The sequence below is a fragment of the Camelus ferus genome, chromosome 11, assembly GCF_009834535.1.
Source record: "Camelus ferus isolate YT-003-E chromosome 11, BCGSAC_Cfer_1.0, whole genome shotgun sequence".
Lineage (NCBI taxonomy): Eukaryota > Metazoa > Chordata > Mammalia > Artiodactyla > Camelidae > Camelus > Camelus ferus.
The window spans coordinates 58218078-58236077 of record NC_045706.1 but is presented as its reverse complement, the minus strand read 5'-3'; the positions used below and the strand labels follow the sequence as shown (position 1 = coordinate 58236077).

Genomic DNA, 18000 nt, shown 5'->3' with positions numbered 1-18000 from the left:
GGGAGGAAATGAAAAGAGGAAGATAAAAATAGTAAAGCAAAATAAAGGCAACAAAGAGGAAACAAAACAAAGAGGGAGGAAGAAAGAAGACAAAGAAAGACAGGGAGAGACAGAGAGATGCGGTTGGCCACATACAGAGATAGAGATCAATGGTGACAGTGTCTGAGGCCAGGGTCACAAAAAGAATGTGAGTTACAGAATCACCAGCCCTGCTGAAAACACGGGCCTGGGTTTCTGTCTGACCAGGAGGATGACCGCCAACAGACCCATGCAGAAGGAGAACGAGCTGAGAGTGAGGCTAGCACACTTCCCTTCCAGGGATCCAATCACAGCTGTTACGTTAACTAACACCCGCAGGGGCTCTCCAGCCAGGAGCTGAGAGTGATACAAAGTCGTGCCCTCACCATGCTTGTCCGGAGGCCCCGAGCCGCGCTGTGGAAAGCTTCTGATAGGAAGAGGCCATTAACTGGGGAGAATCATTCATCCACCATGTATTTACTCCATGCCTACTATCAGCTCAGCTAGTGGAAGCCTTGAACCGTCAGTCTCCTGATCCCGGTTCCCATCTTTTTCCAAGCCATCCTGCCTTCCAGCTGGCAACATCATCATCTGCCTCCTTCTTCGTGATGGTGAGGATCACCACCATCACCATGCTCTTCAGAGCAGCTGCTCTTCTGTGAGTGCTTAGTATGTGTCAGGCGCAGTATTAAGTGTATTATGGCTGCTCTGTCTGATCTTCCAATAACTGTGTGAAGGAGGCCCTATTTATACCCCAGTTTTTGCACAACCAAAGCAAGTAATCAGAAAGCTTCTACAGCTTTCCTGAGAATAAAGAAGGTGATAGTAACACCCAAGGCAGCCGGGAGAGGTAGGGCCCCAAGGGTCCTGGGCATCCTGGCTGCTGCGAGTCAGAGTCAAGCCTCATGCCCTTTGGGTCTTTTCTGTTCCAAAGACCTTAGAATGAGCTAAAGAAAAGGAACAAGTGGGATCACCTATAGCAGCTTGTTGACAACCCCCCACCACTGCAATATTCTACCCATTTCATGTGCAGGAAAATTGCCAAGTATTAATAGGGATTCTCTGCCCAAAAGATTGATTCACTTTTAGAAAAGTTTGAGTGAATCCAATTCTGTTGAGTACGTTCATTCTTTGCAGAGAGAGCCCACATGCTTTCTCATTCCCTAATTTACTTGTGCCTTCATTCATTCAACAAATATGTATGAAAGCTTAGCTTGTGTCTGACACTATTCCTAGGTGTTTAGAATATAGGAGTGAACAAACCAGATGAAGGGAGGTAAGTGTAAACAAATTAACATAACAATATGTAATAAAAACACGGATAGAAATAATTGCTATGAACAAAAAGTAAGAAGATAGAAAGTGGTGGGAGGTGCTATTTCAGATCATGTGGTCAGTGACAGCTCTCCAGATGAGAGATTTAAGCAGAAGCATAAATGAAGTGAGAGGCTAAGTTATGGGGACATCTGAGAGAAGACTGGTCCTGATAGAGAGATGGGCATATGCAAAGGCCCTGGGGCAGAAGAATCCTTTGTGCTCATGGCACAGTGAGGAGACCAGCATTGTTGGAGAGAAGATGAGGTCAAAGTGGGCACCTGACAATTAAGGGCTTGAAAGGGATTTGGAATTTTACTCAAGAGTAATATCAGGTTATTTATTGAATGGGAGTGTCATGATTAGAATCACATATCACAATGGTCCCACGGGCTGCAGCAAGAATGCACAAGGGCAGGAAGACCAGTTAGGAATGTCTGGTCAGTGATTAGGTGACAGGCCATGATGGCTTGGGGCAGACGGTAGCAGAGGATCTGTGAGCAGTGAATAGATGGAGATATTCTGACCGACTTGGTGTGCAGTGTGAGAGACAAGGGAACAATCAGGGTGTAGTTCAGTATATAAGTCTGAGCAAAAGGGTGAATTGAGGCAACCTGCTCTAATTTAGAGGATACTGGGAGAGTGTAATTTGGGGAGGAGAAGGGCAAAAAATCAAGTGTCCAGTTTGACACATGCATACTTGGAGATGATTGTGAGCCATCTAAGTGGAAATATAAAGTATGCAGTTGAATATATGCCTAGAATTTCAAAAGGAGAAACAAAAACGGGAGAGTCACCAGCATATAGATGATATTTAAAGTCATAGGATAAGTTCACCCAGGGCACACATATAAATGAGAAGACAAGATGGCAGGGATAAATCCTGGGCATCCAACATTTAAGGGGTCAAGAGGATGAGGAATCCCCAGGAAAGGGACTGGGAATGAGCACCAGTGAAGCAGGAGGAATATTCCCAGAGAATACAGGGGAAGAAAGGATTTCAAGGAAGAAGGAATCCCAACTTTTTCATTGCTGTGAAATGTCTGGATCTCAGTCCCTTTGCCTGGGCTGCTAAGAGCCCAGCTGAGCAGTCAAGCCATGTGACAGCCTAGGTGAGAAATGCAGGAGCTCCCGTAACCAGGCTATCCTGACATCATGCCTTTGAGCTTGACTCTGGAGAACTGTCAGTCCTGAGAGACAGCAGAGTAATCACTAGCCCAGAATAAAATTCTCCAGGCCTTGGATAAATCTCGGGGGATGCACTCCAACCAGAACAAGGAATATGTCTATGTGCCACATGGCTAGCTTGAGGTCACCATAGATCCTGTGGCCAGAGTGGACCACTGGATCTCTCTGTCCCGAATGCTTAAAATGTCCAAATACAAGAAAGTGCTGGTGTTATTTAGGAATACGGTGGTTTATTAAATGACACACAAGCAGTCAGAAAAGCAGGCCAAGTCTAAAATCTGGAATGTACTCCATACTCCAACAGACCTACTGCATCTCCTCCAGGTCACGGACTCAGCCCCACGTGTGTCCACCTGGGCATGACTGGATAGAGTTAGCGGACTTCAGTATGGGTGGCTAGGACTCAAAACTGCCATAGCATTATACAGATAACTGTTATATTCCTCTTCCTAATTTTAGCTCTTCCTTGAGTAAGTTTCTTGGTTCTAAACGAACCAGAGCATGAGCCTCAGTGAAAATTCTCAAGAATAGAAATTCTACAGATGACCTCATTTCAAAATATGAGCACCGAATGTAGAGGGCTGGTGGGGGAGGGGTGCCCTTGCTTTACTGGGAGCTAGACTTAGCCGGTCTCCTCACTAGGACTATGTGAGCTTGGCTGAGTACCTGTCTTCAGGAGGTCAACACACCCCTGTGTGGATGCTCACCTCACCGGCTGAGACCGGACAGCTTCAGAGGATATTTAAAGTGTATTTCTTACTACAACCATGAAGCCAGCTGCCTCCTCTTTTTCTGCTTCCTGCGTCTCCTAAAACTGTCCCAGCTTTCACCTCCAAAAACCCACTGGTAGAACTCGGCACCTTTTGAGTTCCCCTACGAAATCCACTCACACAAAAGAATTTGTAAACTACATGAAGGTGCCTGAGGCTATCCTGGAGGAGAGAGAAGAGATGGTTTACATCACAGACCCGGCAGCAAAAAGCTTCCAAAGACCCCCGGACATTTCTGTTCTCCCAGTTCCTGACCACCTTGAACCTTGGACCCACAGCCTGCTGCCCCTCCTCCACTCTACCTTCTCATCCCCAGACCCCAGGCTCTTGTCTCTTCTTAAATCCTAACCTTGTTTTATGCGTAGCAGTCTGACATTCCTCCCTCCCTGGCAACAGGACTTGATAATGACTGGTCATTTTACTGTCTCCAAAGTTTTGCCTTGTCCAGAATGTCATATAGCTGGAATTACACAGAATATAGCCTTTTCAGATTAGCTTCTTTTACCTCGTAATACGAATTTAAGTTTCTTCCACGTCTTTTCATAGCTTGATAGCTCATTTCTTTTTAGCACTGAATAATATTCCATTGTCTGGATGCATCACAGTTCATCCATTCACCTACTGAAGGATATCTTGGTGGCTTCCAAGTTCTGGGAATTATGAATAAAGCTGCTATAAACGTCTGCGCATAGGTTTTTGTGTGGACATAAGTTTTCAACTTTGGGGGATAAATATCAAGAAGCATGATTGCTGAATCGTATGGTAAGAGCATGTTTAGTTTTGTAAGAAACCACCACACTGTCTTCCAAATTGTCCGTACCCTTTTACAGTCCCACCGCCACGCGTGAGAGTTCCTGTTGCTCCGCATCCTCACCATCATTTGGCGCTTTTGGCCATTCTAATAGGTGTGTGGTGCTATCTCATTATTGTTGTAATTTGCATTTCCCTGATGGCATATGATGTAAATCATCTTTTCATATGCTTATTTGCCATCTGTGTATCTTCTTTTGTGAAGCAACCACCTTTTTTATGTAACCCGAGCATCTTCTTGGGGAGTTGCTTCCAGCCCCAAACTCACCAGATGTCCTTTTTCCTTCTTGTAACAGGGAAGAACAAATCTGACTCCATATTAGATCCGTCCCTTTAGCTGTAACCCTGGGCTCTGTTTCCTGTGCTTAGTCATGCTGGTTCTGCACTTTTAGCAAAAGAATGTTGCCTGTAGCCTGAAGTATACAGGACAGCCTATTCTCCAGCTCTGATCTTTAAGGGTACGACACTTTTCCATTCACATTGAGATAAAAATGCTGCAGAACAGAGAGTAACATTTGTCTTGTTGGAGGTTTACAGGAACATCACGACCTGACCTACACGGACAGCTGCAGGAACAAAGGATTCCGACACCAAGAAGTTTATAGTAACCAATCACACCCCTCCCCTTTTTAGTATAAAAGGAGCCTGAATTCTGACTTGGGTGAGATGGTTCTCTAGGACGTCAGTCCCCCATCTTCTCGGTCTGCTTGCTTTCTGAATAAAGTTGTTATTCCTTGCCCCAGTATCTCATCTCCTGATTTATTGGCTGTCGTGTGGTGAGCAGAAGAGTTTGGACTCTGTAACACAGGGAGGCTTCCCGCTTGGCCACTACCCTCAGGAGCACAGAGGTGGCTCCTGGTTGCCTCGGAGTGTCTGAGAGCCTTGCTGGGACGTTAGCACCCTCTACAAAACCAGGAGCAAGGTTCCACTGAGTTCAGTTAAACCAGCTTCTCTTTTCTACTTAATTCCATTAGAAGACTGCTTTATATTTCATTCATTTTGTAAGTCATTATTTTTTCCAGGTTAACAATTTTTTTAAGGTATAGTTGAAGTTAAACCAGCTCTTTTAACATGATTTCCAAGACCCACACCCTGACTCTTGCTTGTTGGCCTGTCATGTGGCAAAGCAAAATGAGTTTGGACTTGGTAATAACATTCTTACAGCCAAAGACCATTTCTATGGTGTTTTCTTACACATTTGAATCTATGTGTTCACTTAGACTCACACCCTTAAAAGCATCATCTTTATTTCCTCCTCCCATCATGACCTAAGGCCTTTTGAAGCAGTCATTATTCCTGACAATTGATAAGGTTATTTTGTAATGTGATCTCGCACAATGATAAAAGCAGCTACCGTGCACTGGGCACTGACTATGCGCAGGGCACTCTGTTCATCACTTGCAGTCCGGCGTGTTTTGTTATCTGTCCAACAGCTGCGGATATCGCTATTATCACTCCCACTTTACAGCTGAAGGAGCTGAGGTCATACTGCTAACAAGAAGCACAGCCCATCATTCTAAGCACACTGTTTCTGGAAGGATAGCGACCGAAGGCTCATGCCCCTCCTAGCTTTTCAGAGGTTCAGAGGCGCCCTGCTCCCCCATCTGAGAGGTCAGGAAGCGTCTCTCCCTATCCTGACATTCACAGGAACAGGCCTCCTGGCTCAGGAAGGCAGTCTTTGCTATTTCAAAGCTCCTTGGTTCTAGGCAATGAAGCAAGTTTCTAATTGTTTTTTTTTTTTTTGAACCAGGTTGTTGTGTGTGTGTGTGTGTGTGTGTGTGTGTGTGTGTGTGTTTTAATTATAGACCAGAGGTACTGTGTTCCATGAACAACCATCTTACTGACATGTTATTCTGAAGCTTGACTTCGCTCACCGTGACACATGCTGGTTATGAAACACACAACTGAATAGACTTGTAATGAAGTGAGACTGGGGACAGATTAAATTGGAATCTGAACTAATGCCAACTAAGGGACCCTACCTCCACTTTATTATTATTATTATGTTTAATAAACAATCATTCAAGCTCCAAGGAAAGGGAAACAATCAGAGGCACAGCAGGGGACCCATAAAAGAAATGCTTTAAACCTTGAATACAAACATGCTTGTTCAAGCCCAGAGCTGGTCTTTTTTTTTATTATTCAAAATGAGTGCAGCGAATTGTCGAACACTTGGAGGTACTGAGAGGCATATAAGTGGAGCTGGAGTTTTCAGGGAGGAGGTAGCGGCAAACCTCTCTTCCCCCTCCTCCCCCTCCTCCTCCCCTCCCCCCAGCTAAGTCCTGGCTATGTACCAAAGGGAAGACAATCAGGCTTCAAGGAGGTAGTTCGTGCATCAGTCCAACAGGCTCACCACCTAATGAACTGAATTGATAGCTCTTCTCTTAGAATACTTGGGAATGCTCTGATCCCCCATGAGGAAAGTGAGCGTAATCCCTCTAGAATAAAGAGATTAGCCACACTTAGAAACATCTCAAAGGATAGATGTCACCCCCACTAAAGAAGGGAGAAATGGACTTGGACATCAAAGCCAATCATAGCTGAGGTTAAGCAGTTATTATTAAATTATTAATCTATCTGAGAGAAATGGCGTACATGGAAGGAAGTTTGTGTGCACAGAATTTAGGTAAGAGGTGAGAAATAACACTGACCTTTCTCAGCACTGTCTGGTGGACAGAGACCAGCCCTAACCCAGGAGGCGTCTTTGGTCATTAAAGTCATTGCTCTCTGCTGCGGGTGACACTGAGGCAGACCTAGGCAGAGAACACCTGTGCTATGATTCTGTACTTTTCCAGCACGTCTGGGAGGTGGGTGTATCAATCAGGGTCCCTCAGCAGGGCACAGCACGCTCAAACTAGGACAATTTGAAGAGGTGTGGAGAAGGTAGAAGAAATTCATAAGTGACTAATAACACTGCCTCCCTAAGATTGAAGGAGCAAAGAAAGGGCACTCAGAGAACAAAGAGGGAAACTAAAGAGTGGATGCACATCCTGGAAAGAGCTGTGACACTCCATCTGGGGACACAGCTAGTCCCAGGCAACCTTGCAGGGAGGGAACCAAAGGAATAACTACCCTGATCGTGCCCTCCCCCTCTCTCTGGTCACTTGCTGGCACTCCCCGTTACACTGCCCCCACCAGGAGCCAGTGGGAAAGAGACCTCTTTGGCGTTATCCCTGTAGATCATCTTCCCAGGGCAGAGAAGGCAGGAGAGAGAATCTCGAGGGACCAACGGAAGGTGTCTAGCCCAGCATCCCAGCAGAGAAGTCTAGCACATGCTTTAAAGTTAACACGAGCCTGCATGGGAATTCTGGCCCTGCCACTTAGAGCTGCGTGACTGTGAGTCAGTGACTTCCCTTCTCCAAGCTTCGGTTACTCCATCAGTAAGGTGACACTGCTGTTATCGACCTTGGGGAGTTGCTATAAGGATTCAAGGTTATGCTAGACCTCTCCTGTGCCCTGTCTCACATCCTCTCAGACGACTTTCTTGGCCATTGCTGCAGCTACTAGTTGCACAGAGGGGAAGCTTCAGAACGTCTCAGCCCAACATGCAAGCATCTCTTGCATTCTTTCCCCACGCCTCCTGGGCCCCTCCCTGTGGGATGCGTACAGGATCCCACTCAACCATTCTGGCATATGCACAAACCTAGAAACTAGAAGGAGCTAACACCACACCCTGGGCATGACCAATGATGGACAGAAATCAGGAAACGAACACTTCTATGTCTTGGGCAGACGATTCTGAAGCAGGTTCTAGCCAGAGGTTCTCAGGCGCGATTGAGCCCCACTTGTGCACCACAGTGATGAGCCCAGTAACAGACCCTTGGATCACCTTCCCTCCCTTCCTGGTTTACTCTTCCCAGCCCCCCTGGCCCACTCCCTATTCCCTGGGATCATGTCTCAAAATCAACTGATGGCACGCACGCTGTGGTCTCAGGTTTTGCAGAAACTCCACCTAAAATTAAGAGAATGTGTTTGCTCAGCATACATTGGACACTTAATAAGTGGTGGTTCTGAAGATTATAAAGATAATCCTTAACTGCTTATAGTGTTCTTTGATATTTGGAAGGGTGTGATCCAGGTGGAAGGAGTATCCATCCCAACACAAATCATGTGGCGTCTCGTTCACAAGCTGGTCTTTGGTGAGTCTGGCTAGCAGGAGCGAGTCTCAGGACTGACTGCCTGTGGAAGCCCTGGCAGTATTTTGAGGGCTCAGTCTGAATCCTAGGAGCCCCCGGAGTCCCATCCCCTCCTACGGCCCAGGCCCAAGCTGCTGGTCCCCAATGCCCTGACAGCTCTTCCAACGCTCATGTTTGTCTAATTCTAGGAGAAGACACCTGTCTCTGGAAGGACTGAATCCCACTTTCCAGGGAACCTCTCCGTAGCCCCATGGCTCTGGGAGTCCCTTAGTCTTCTCAGTTCCCAGAGCTGCGGGGTATCGAGCTTTCTCTTTGTGGAGCTTTTGGAAAGAAGAGCCAACAACAAAAAGTCTGAGCTATTCCCAAAAGTTTCCATCTGCTTTCCCACTTGTCCACAGGGTGGCCTTGTCCTTTAAAGAGCCCGGACCTGACTCCAACCGCAGGAATGGTCAGAATACAAACTTTCACTGGTTCTCCTGTGTGCCAAACCCGGGGCGATGTGCTTTGTGTGATTTATTTCATTTAAACCCTACAGCAACCCTGTGTGGAAAGAAGCATTGTCCCCACTTTACAGAGAAGACAGTGAGGCTCAAAGAAGTGCTGCAGGTTGCTCAGATAACTAAGCGGCAGATGTGAGGTTCAAACACAGGTCCATCGGATTCCAAAAGCAACTCTCTTTCCCCAATTTGGAAAAAGAACAGCAATGCAAATAACCAGTGAGGTTTCCATCAAGTAATAATGGATTCTGTGAAAACGGTAGAGAGGGAAACACAAATAAATAATTAAAGCTTATTTACCTGACTTCAAACATTTGATCCCCTTCCTGTTTTCATTTCTAAGAAGCAAAGCAGAGAAAGGAGCCCAAACAGCAGAGAGGATGAGAGAAAGGGGCTCCCAGGCTTCTGTGTCATCCTCAGCGTAGATCTAGAGAAGTCAGCTCCCTTCTCCCGTGACCTGTGGGATGTTGTGGGAACCTGGATGTCAGAGGAGGAAGTACACCTATACCATCTGAATGCAACCTGTACTCTGGTCTCCAGCAAGAAAAGGTTGGCGAAATGCATTAATGACAGGTGCCATTTGAACCCCTTTCTGATCATTACTAAGAGGCTCAGGGTGACACTAGGAAAGGATCTCAATTGCTTTCTTTCAGTGAAGACACATGCTATAGCCCACATTTTTCCATTCTCATTTCATCTCATAAATCACGGCAAGTATGATTTGGAAGCAGCGTATAGCATAAGCTGAATGCTTATGTGCCTTTGCTCATAAAACCTTTACTAATTACTAATGAGGCCAATAAAGTTAAGATCAGGAAGCTTTGCACAGTAACTCTTAAAAGAAATTTTTTTTTTCCAATTCACAACTTCCAAGAGTCGTCTGATCTAGCTAGCAATGTTCACCAACAGCTGGGAACTCTACAGACTCCCCTCCCCAGCTCTGTGACGTGTGTAGATTGCGAAGCCATCACAACACGGTTTCTTGGTGTTGTAGGTCTAGCTCTACTCATAATCCCTTTAGGTTTCACCACTGCGGGCTTTGGGCCCCACCCATGAGACACAACTATACCTTTAAAGAAAAAGGGCTCTGGTGTAATTACTGACATGCCCAAGAAGTGGAAAACAAGCTTTAAGAAAGTTGGTCTAGAAACAATGAAGCATAAGTTTCCACTGACACTTCTGAAAACAGCTCCCTTTAAATACAACTATATAACCTTCTGATTTTATAATTCTGAATAATTCAACAACAGTCATTCTCAGACGAACTAAAACCTTTCTTCTAAGCCCTCTAAGGCATTATACAGTGATCATTAAGGCCATAGGCTTAGCTAGACCAGGAGATTTGGAAAATACTGTCTCAGCATATCCTTCTGAATTAAATTTTATATTTTAGCATCGTGACTTTGTCTGACGTTATGGGCCACCACAAGGAGCAGTAAAGACCTGTTAGTGTATTCAATAAAGATTTTGATGAAGACACTTCAAGTCTACCATTCAATATTTCTACAGAGAAAATAAAGTTGATTACTATGTTTCTCTCTTTAACTTGGGCACTAGGAATCTTAAAAATGAACATTCAACTCATCAGCATTAAATACCCAAGATTCACCAGTCTCTATTTCTAGATTCTAACACCCTTGCCCACCCCCAATAATCTTGACCTTGGGTTCTGGCTTAAATTTTTTCCGGTCCTGGGATTTATTTCCGTATAGTACCTCAACTTTATTTTATGTGTTTTTGAAAGGTAACTTTTATGTTTTGTGGCATCAAATAAATAACTATTGTCTAATGAGTATTTATATTGTTTTTCCCTTGTAACTGTAGCTGATTGAATTAGTTTCCAACTAACTTCAGTGTTTATTTCAACACTTCAAATAACTTAACATCAAGCACTTGGAATTAGACTTTGCTTTATGTCAGAAAACAAAAACATGCCTGAGTAGATTAAGGAACTTATTGAAGAAAATCAATAAACCTGGAGATTGTTCCATTATTAAGGTTCCATTTAAAGTTCCAATTTCACCACAGGGAACAAGGGAGAGGCAGGGAGCAAAGAAATTTCTCTGCTGTATTTCTTTTTCTGTGCCACCGTCAGTTTTAGAGGATTACATAAAATTTGAGAAAGAATGACGGATGCCTGTCATTTTAAGAGAGTTTTTGCAAGCTCAGCCTTTCTGATTTTCACTTTCTTAAATATGATTGACAGCTGAAAGTGAAGCCTTACCAACTAATGCAATCTAGAAATAATCTAACTCTCCAAATATTTCCCATGACTGATGGGCTTATGCCTACTGCAAGCAGAAGATGATTAAATAGGAGATGCAATTGCACATCTTCTGACCAGTGGATTTCCAGTACTATTGCCCTGAACAACAGCACACAGATGTGCATGGACAATGAAGACATAATCTAATTAATATCAAAAATATGGTGGCATGCCACTGTAACGCAATAACACAAAAAGAACGTATTTTTGGTGATTTTAAAACAAAATAATTTGAATGGATGCAAAATAAGAGTGCATAACATCCTGTGTTGGAGTGTAAATATCAATATGAACCCGTGATTATCGTAACTTAAAAATATTTCTTAGCTTTGTTCCAAAAAAAAAATAATAAAAAGCCTGGAAATAAAGACTAATCCAGCAGTAGTGAACACCTTTAGTGCTCAGATTGTGATCTCTAACTACCACTTCCCAGTAAAAGGAAAAGGACTCCTTGATTCCAGGTCTAGAGTAAGAAAGGTTTGAGATGTGCTGAATATCTCTGCATGCCTGAAACCAAAGAATATCTTGAAATCAAGTGAGGGCTTGCCAAAAGAAGAATGAATAATTTCCTACTGGCCAAAAATAGCACCATTTTAGCATCAAAAGGATATTCATACAATAGAGTGAAACACTTCAAATGTTCGAAGTCCATTAGTTCAAAGTTATACTATAAAAAAAACAATGACCTGACTGGTCAATTTTGGAGGATGTTAGGTAGCCAACTCATTATTTTGAAAACTGGTAAATAAAAGGGAAATAATCGAACACTTATTCTGCCCTTTCTATACAAAATATATCTTTGGGTTTGAAAATAGTTAATGAGGGAAAGTCTGTCTTTATATAGTTCCAGCTAGTCAATGAAGAAGGAATTATGTCACCTTTAAGCATCATTTTGCAAAGCCGTAATGAAGTGATAGATCTAGGCCATGGTCATCAATAGCTGAGAACTCATGAAAAGAAGGTCAGCTTCACGTTATATTACGCCAGTTGACAAAAACACACGTTACCACCTCTGATTTAGTCTTGTCAAAAAAAAAAATCAAAACTGAGTCTGATCAAGCCTCTAGATCTAATTACAAATTTCCAAGTAATACAGGAGACAGAGGAACATGTAAGCAGCAAAATCCAGATTTGTTCTATATAACAAATGATACAGTTCCTTCAAAAATAAACCACATACGGGAAACAGGAGAAAGAGAGCACCTACAGATTGAAACATGGGTCAGCACACCATGGATCTATAGGCCAAGTCTGGCCACCACACTATTTCTATAAAAAAAATTATTAGAACACAGCCATGTCCATTTATTTATGAATTGCGTTTCTGTGCTAGTGCCAGAGTTGAGTGGTTGTCATGGAGATTGTAGGTGCCCAAAGACTAAACTATTTACTGTCTGGCTTTTTACAGAATAAGTTTGCCAATCCTTGGATTTATAACTTTTAAAAGACATATCAGCCGATTATAATATGCAGATCTTATTTTGATCATGACTCAAACAAAAAGTTTTAGAAATAAAAATAAAAGCCGTCAAAGAAAAGGGATCAGAAGAGGACAGTTAATAGTCAGCATCTGGTAATAACCTTTGGTGAAAAAGAATATGAAAACAAATATATGCATGTATTTGCATGACTAGAACACTGTGCTGTACACCAGAAATTGACACATTGTAACTGACCGTATGTCAAGAAAAAAAAAAGAAAAGAAAAAGAGACAGTTAAAGGATATTTGAGAGAGTCTGACTAGTAGGAAAGGTAAAGGAGTACTGAGCACTGGGCAATAGAATTAAAAGATCAGGAGTATGTGTTCCCAGCATGACTGCTGCTGGGAAGCCAAAGGGGGACAGACATAAAAAAATCCCAGTAGATTTGGTAGGCACCATGACTCACTTTAATGGGAGCAATGTCAGAGGAGCAATAGAAGTAGGACCCAATACATATCCAAAGGAAATTGAATCCCTATCTCGAAACAATACCTACACCGCTATGTTTATTTCAGCATTATTTACAATAGTCAAGATATAGAACAACCTAAGTGTCCACTGATGGATGAATGGATATGGAAGATATGAATATTATTCAGCCATAAAAAAGAAGAAAATCCTGCCATTTGTAACAACACGGATGAAACGTGAGGGTATTATGCTAAGTGAAATAAGTCAGACAAAAAAAGACAAATATGGTGTGATCTCACTTAGGTGTGGAATCTACAAAATGCAAACTCTCAGATACAAAGAACAGATTGGTGGTTGCCAGAGGCGAGAAGGGTAGGTGGGGAAAACTGGTAAAGAGGGTCAAAAGGCACAAACTTCCAGTTATAAAATAAATCAGTTCTGGGGGTGTAATGTATAGCATGGTGACTTCAGTTAACAGTACTGTATTCATATATTTGGAAGTTGCTAAGGAGTAGATCTTGAAAATTCTCAACACAAGGAAAAAATGTAACTATGTGAGATGATGGATGTTGACTTATTGTGGTGATCATTTTGCAATATACACATACATCAAATCATTGTTTTACACCTTAAACGAACACAATGTTATATGTCAATTACATGGCAATAAAGCTGGGGGGAAAGGCAGAACCCCAAGTGTATGAGTAGTGCCTGTACAGATACCTACATTGGAAGGGAAGAAACAGAATTCTCGCCAGAGTTCCAGTATCCTAGGAAAGAGGGGACGATCTGACAACTGGAGGAAGAAGCCAACCAAGGATGCCAAGAGACATGAAGCAAACTCAAAGTGAACACAGCACAGGCCGAAGCCGGAATAGAACGTTGTTTATTTCAAGTGGTGCCAAACTCCCTACCAATTAAAGCAAAAAAAAACTTCAGGATTTCAATTTTTTGAATCACTTTGGGTATCAAAAACCGGCCAAAGTATGAGGTGAACAAAGGCTACCAGAACCTTGCACAGATGCTTACACATAGCACATGGGCGAATTTGAACTGGAAATCTAAGAAAACTAAGGACTTCTGCCCACCTCGGAGAACAAACATTCCATGTGTCACCATTTGGACAAAGACCATGAGAGAGCCCCCAGTTAAATGTTGTGGACTTCAAAATCACACAGAGAGGCCACCTTGACTTCAAGCTCCTTTTCTCAAGGGGCATCTGCTCTTCAATTCAGACACCACTGGTAGAGAGCCCCGTGCTTGCAGACTGGCAGGATCCCAGAATGCCCTCTGCCCTACAAAGCTGAAATAGAACGCTATTTGCAATCGAATGGCTCTGCTTTGATGATGTGGGGTCCCCCTTAACATTGCCTTTGATGGGCTTCTTTCTGTCAGCATCTACACTAGCTCTTTCTTCTAATTAACTCTGATGTTTCCTTTGAGCTTTTTTTTTCTTCCCTGAGAAGCAAAATCATGTTTAATTTAGAAGGACTATCATTACCTTGATGAATGGAAAACAGCGCTAAGCAACAGGCTTGGAGAGAAGCAATAAAAGCAAAATGATTATATCCCCCTCCACCCCCAGCATGGCCCTGGTTCAAGTCCTTCTTACAGATGGTTCCCTCGACCAGGGATACAGGAATTGGGTTAAGATGTGTGAGGTTAAGGAAGGTAGCAGCTTCTAGACCAAGGTTTAGCTTGAGCTGTGGGGACTAACTAACAAAACGGTATTGTTTTCCTCTGGAGCAAAACAGTGACCCAGAGCAGGGTTCAAATTCAGACTCTAGCCATATATCTGCACACAAGCTTTTAACCTCACGGGTCCCGGCAACTTCCCCCTCCCACCGCCAATGGATTATTTTGAGAATATATTGATAAATAATCTAGTTTGTATAAGACACTTGCCACCTTATAGGAGCACAATATTATTATCTTATCTTACTGTTCTCTGATCGAGTACCTCTTCCCAAACAAGACTTTGAACCTTCCTTGGCATACATGAGACATGCCAACTCATTCAAGTATTACACCCAACTCAAACAAAATTCATGCCTTATTTATGAATATTCCCAATTTTGACCATGCATGGAGGGATCAGGAGCATAGATAATCTCAAAATCAGATCACAAAAAAAATCATCTGCATTTGGCTTTAAAAGCTGGATGGGAAGACTCTTTTCTTGCCCCAGAATTCCTGGACTCATCTCTTAGGCAAGAACTGTAGTCTACTGGAATAGTCAGAATGTGCTAACTGCCTGGTAGAGACAGGCCAGACTTCCATGAGAGCAGCCACAGATGACCCAGGGAGTGTTGAACCAACACACTATTTTAGAAATTTCTTCACCATGGTGTGTTACAGTTCAAGGTCTGTGTGTCCAAAATCAAATTTCGTTCTTTCATTCACCAGGCCAAAAGTATCAGAGAAAAAGTTTTGATAGCCCTGGCGGTAGGAGTAGATCTTCCAGATCAGATACCTGCCAGCATTTCCTTGGGTCCAGGCCAGGCTTGAAGCCAGACGCACATGAAGGGTCCACACATCCAGCGGTGCAGAGCACGTTCAGCTCCTTGGGGAGACAGTACCGTTGCTCTAGAGAAAGAACACTTCATCAGGAATGTATGACAACACGGACACTTAAAAATACAGTTGGCCCTTGAACAGCACAGGCTTGTGCGCAGGCCCACTTACAGGAAGATTTTTTTTTCCGGGAAATGTACTAAGGTACTACATGATCCACGGTCGGTGAAATGTGCGGATGCAGAACCCCAGATATGGAGCACTACATGTGAAGTTACACTGGAAAGTTACAGGGGTCAGTGCCCCTAACTACCCGGATGTTCAAGGGTCAACTTTAAACCTTTTCTCTTTAATGTGCCTTCTTCCATAATCTAGTTTTCCATTTGAAACCAAAACCCTACTTTCCTGTAATGGCCCACATAGTGTCCAATCCCTGCATTTCTCTGTTCTTCAAATGAGAAATTACTTGTTCTTTCCCTTCACCAGGAGACTTGGCCACACTGGAGATCCCGAGACACACCTGGCCCCAGGACCCCTGGGGTTTGGGGAAGTGGGGGCAAACATCACCATTTTTACTGCTCACCCTACTCTAACCCTAGGGCCGCCAGCCCCCAAATCCTGGGCTCAGATGTGATTTTTACCCAAATAAAATTAGACCTTCCTCTCTCTATTCCTATGTCCTTTATTTTATTTTGCTGCTTGGGATCAAATTAGTTCTTAAGCAGCCCCTTCAAATATTTAACCTGTAATGAGCTGTGATTGCCTCCAGCTATTTCCCGCGAAGGGCTGACAAGCAAGTCCTCTCACACTCTACTTGAATGATCACCTGTTGCCAACATTTCACACTATAGAAGTGTTTAATTTTTTCAATCTGATTAATGTCCAACCTCATTAAGGATATTGTGTGAGAGGTACTCAACTAGGCACTATTTTTATGTGCATGTTTTTTCCTTGAAACGCTTTAAGCAGCATCCTTGTGATACAAACAAGAAAATCAAGACTCAATTCTAGTCATCCTTCTGCCTTATAACTCTCCGGCTTCTTCTACAGTCATGTAAGTATGAACCCAAGCTTCTCAAAAAAAGTGCTGTGCAAAGAGCATATCACTGTTTCACTGCAGAATTCCAGGAGAGTTCCACAGGGGGGCAGTGAGCCCATTTCGCTCAGTTCCTAGTTCTCCTGTGGCTGTGTGGTGATTCTTGTAGGTAGCCAATTGATTCTGATCCAAAGTCAGGTGTCCCTCCAGTACTTTTAGTCTATGACTTTGCCATTTTTCAGTTAGTAATTTTACTTCACCTTTTAAATTGGCTGGAGTGAATCTTCAAGAATTTTTTCATGAAGTTATACGTATGTCAAAGTTGTTTTTCTCAAATCTTTCATATCTGAAAATATCTTTCTGCTCTGTTCCTTACTGACAGAGAACTAGGTTTGGTCTGAAATTCTTGTGTAAAAAACATTCTCCCTTCAATCCTCATAGAAATTGATCCATTGTTTTCTGGCTTTTATTGATGTGCAAGAGGGTCATGGTAGCATGAGCCTTGTGCCTTTGTGGGAACCTGTTATTTTTTGGTGGGTACTAATAGGATTTTTTTCCTTTAAAAATGTGCCTAAAAATATTTTCTCCCACAGAGTATCCATTTATGAATGATTTTCACTGACCTCTTTCAAGAATTTGATGATTCTTTTAAATGTAATTTATTATTGTTTTCTCCTTTTTCGGAATCTCTAGGAAATTTTTTTCTATTATGCCTTTGGTTATCACTTCTATTACTTTACTTCTTTAGAGAATTAATTATCTGACTGATTACTCTTCATTTTCTTTTCTCCTTATATAGGAGTAAAGTTGGACCCTTACCTTACACCATAAACAAAAATTAACTCAAAACCAAAGACCTAAGCATAAGAACTAAAATTATAAAACTCTTCAAAGAAAATACATAAGGAAAGCTTCATGACATCGGAGTTGACAATGATTTATCAGATATGACACCAAAAACATAAGCAATAAAAGCAAAAAAGTAGATTAACTGGACTTCCTCAACGTGCACCAAAGGACACTGTCGACAGTTTGGAAAGGCACCCTTGGGAGTGGGAGAAATATTTGCAAATCCTCTATCTGATAAAGGATTGATATCCAGAATATATAAAGGAGTCCTGTAACTCAATAACTAAAAACAAACAACACAATTAAAAAATGGGCAAAGGACTTTAGCCATTTCTCCAAACTATACAGATGGTGACTAAGCATATGAAAAGCTGCTCAGCATCCCTAATCATTAGGGACGTGCAAACCAAACCACAATTATAGAATTCTTATTCATTTGGATGGCTTTCAGGGAATTGCAAATCAAACCACAATTATTTAACACTTCACATTCATTTGGATGACTATTATTTAAAAAAACAGAAAATATCAATGTTAGTGAGGCTGTTGAACAGTTAGAACCCTTGTTCTGTTAGTGGAAATGTAAAATGGTGCAGCCACCGTGGGAAACAGTATGGTAGTTTCTCAAAAAATTAAATACAGAAATAACACATGATCCAGAAATTCCACTTCTGGGTATATACCCCCAAAGAATTATAGCAGGAACTTGA

General features: G+C 42.5%; 1 pseudogene; it reads left to right on the top strand.

Annotated features, from left to right (window-relative positions):
* Positions 1–250: 250 nt before the first annotated feature.
* LOC116666856 overlaps positions 251–18000 on the top strand; it is a 99953-nt pseudogene continuing 82203 nt past the window's right edge.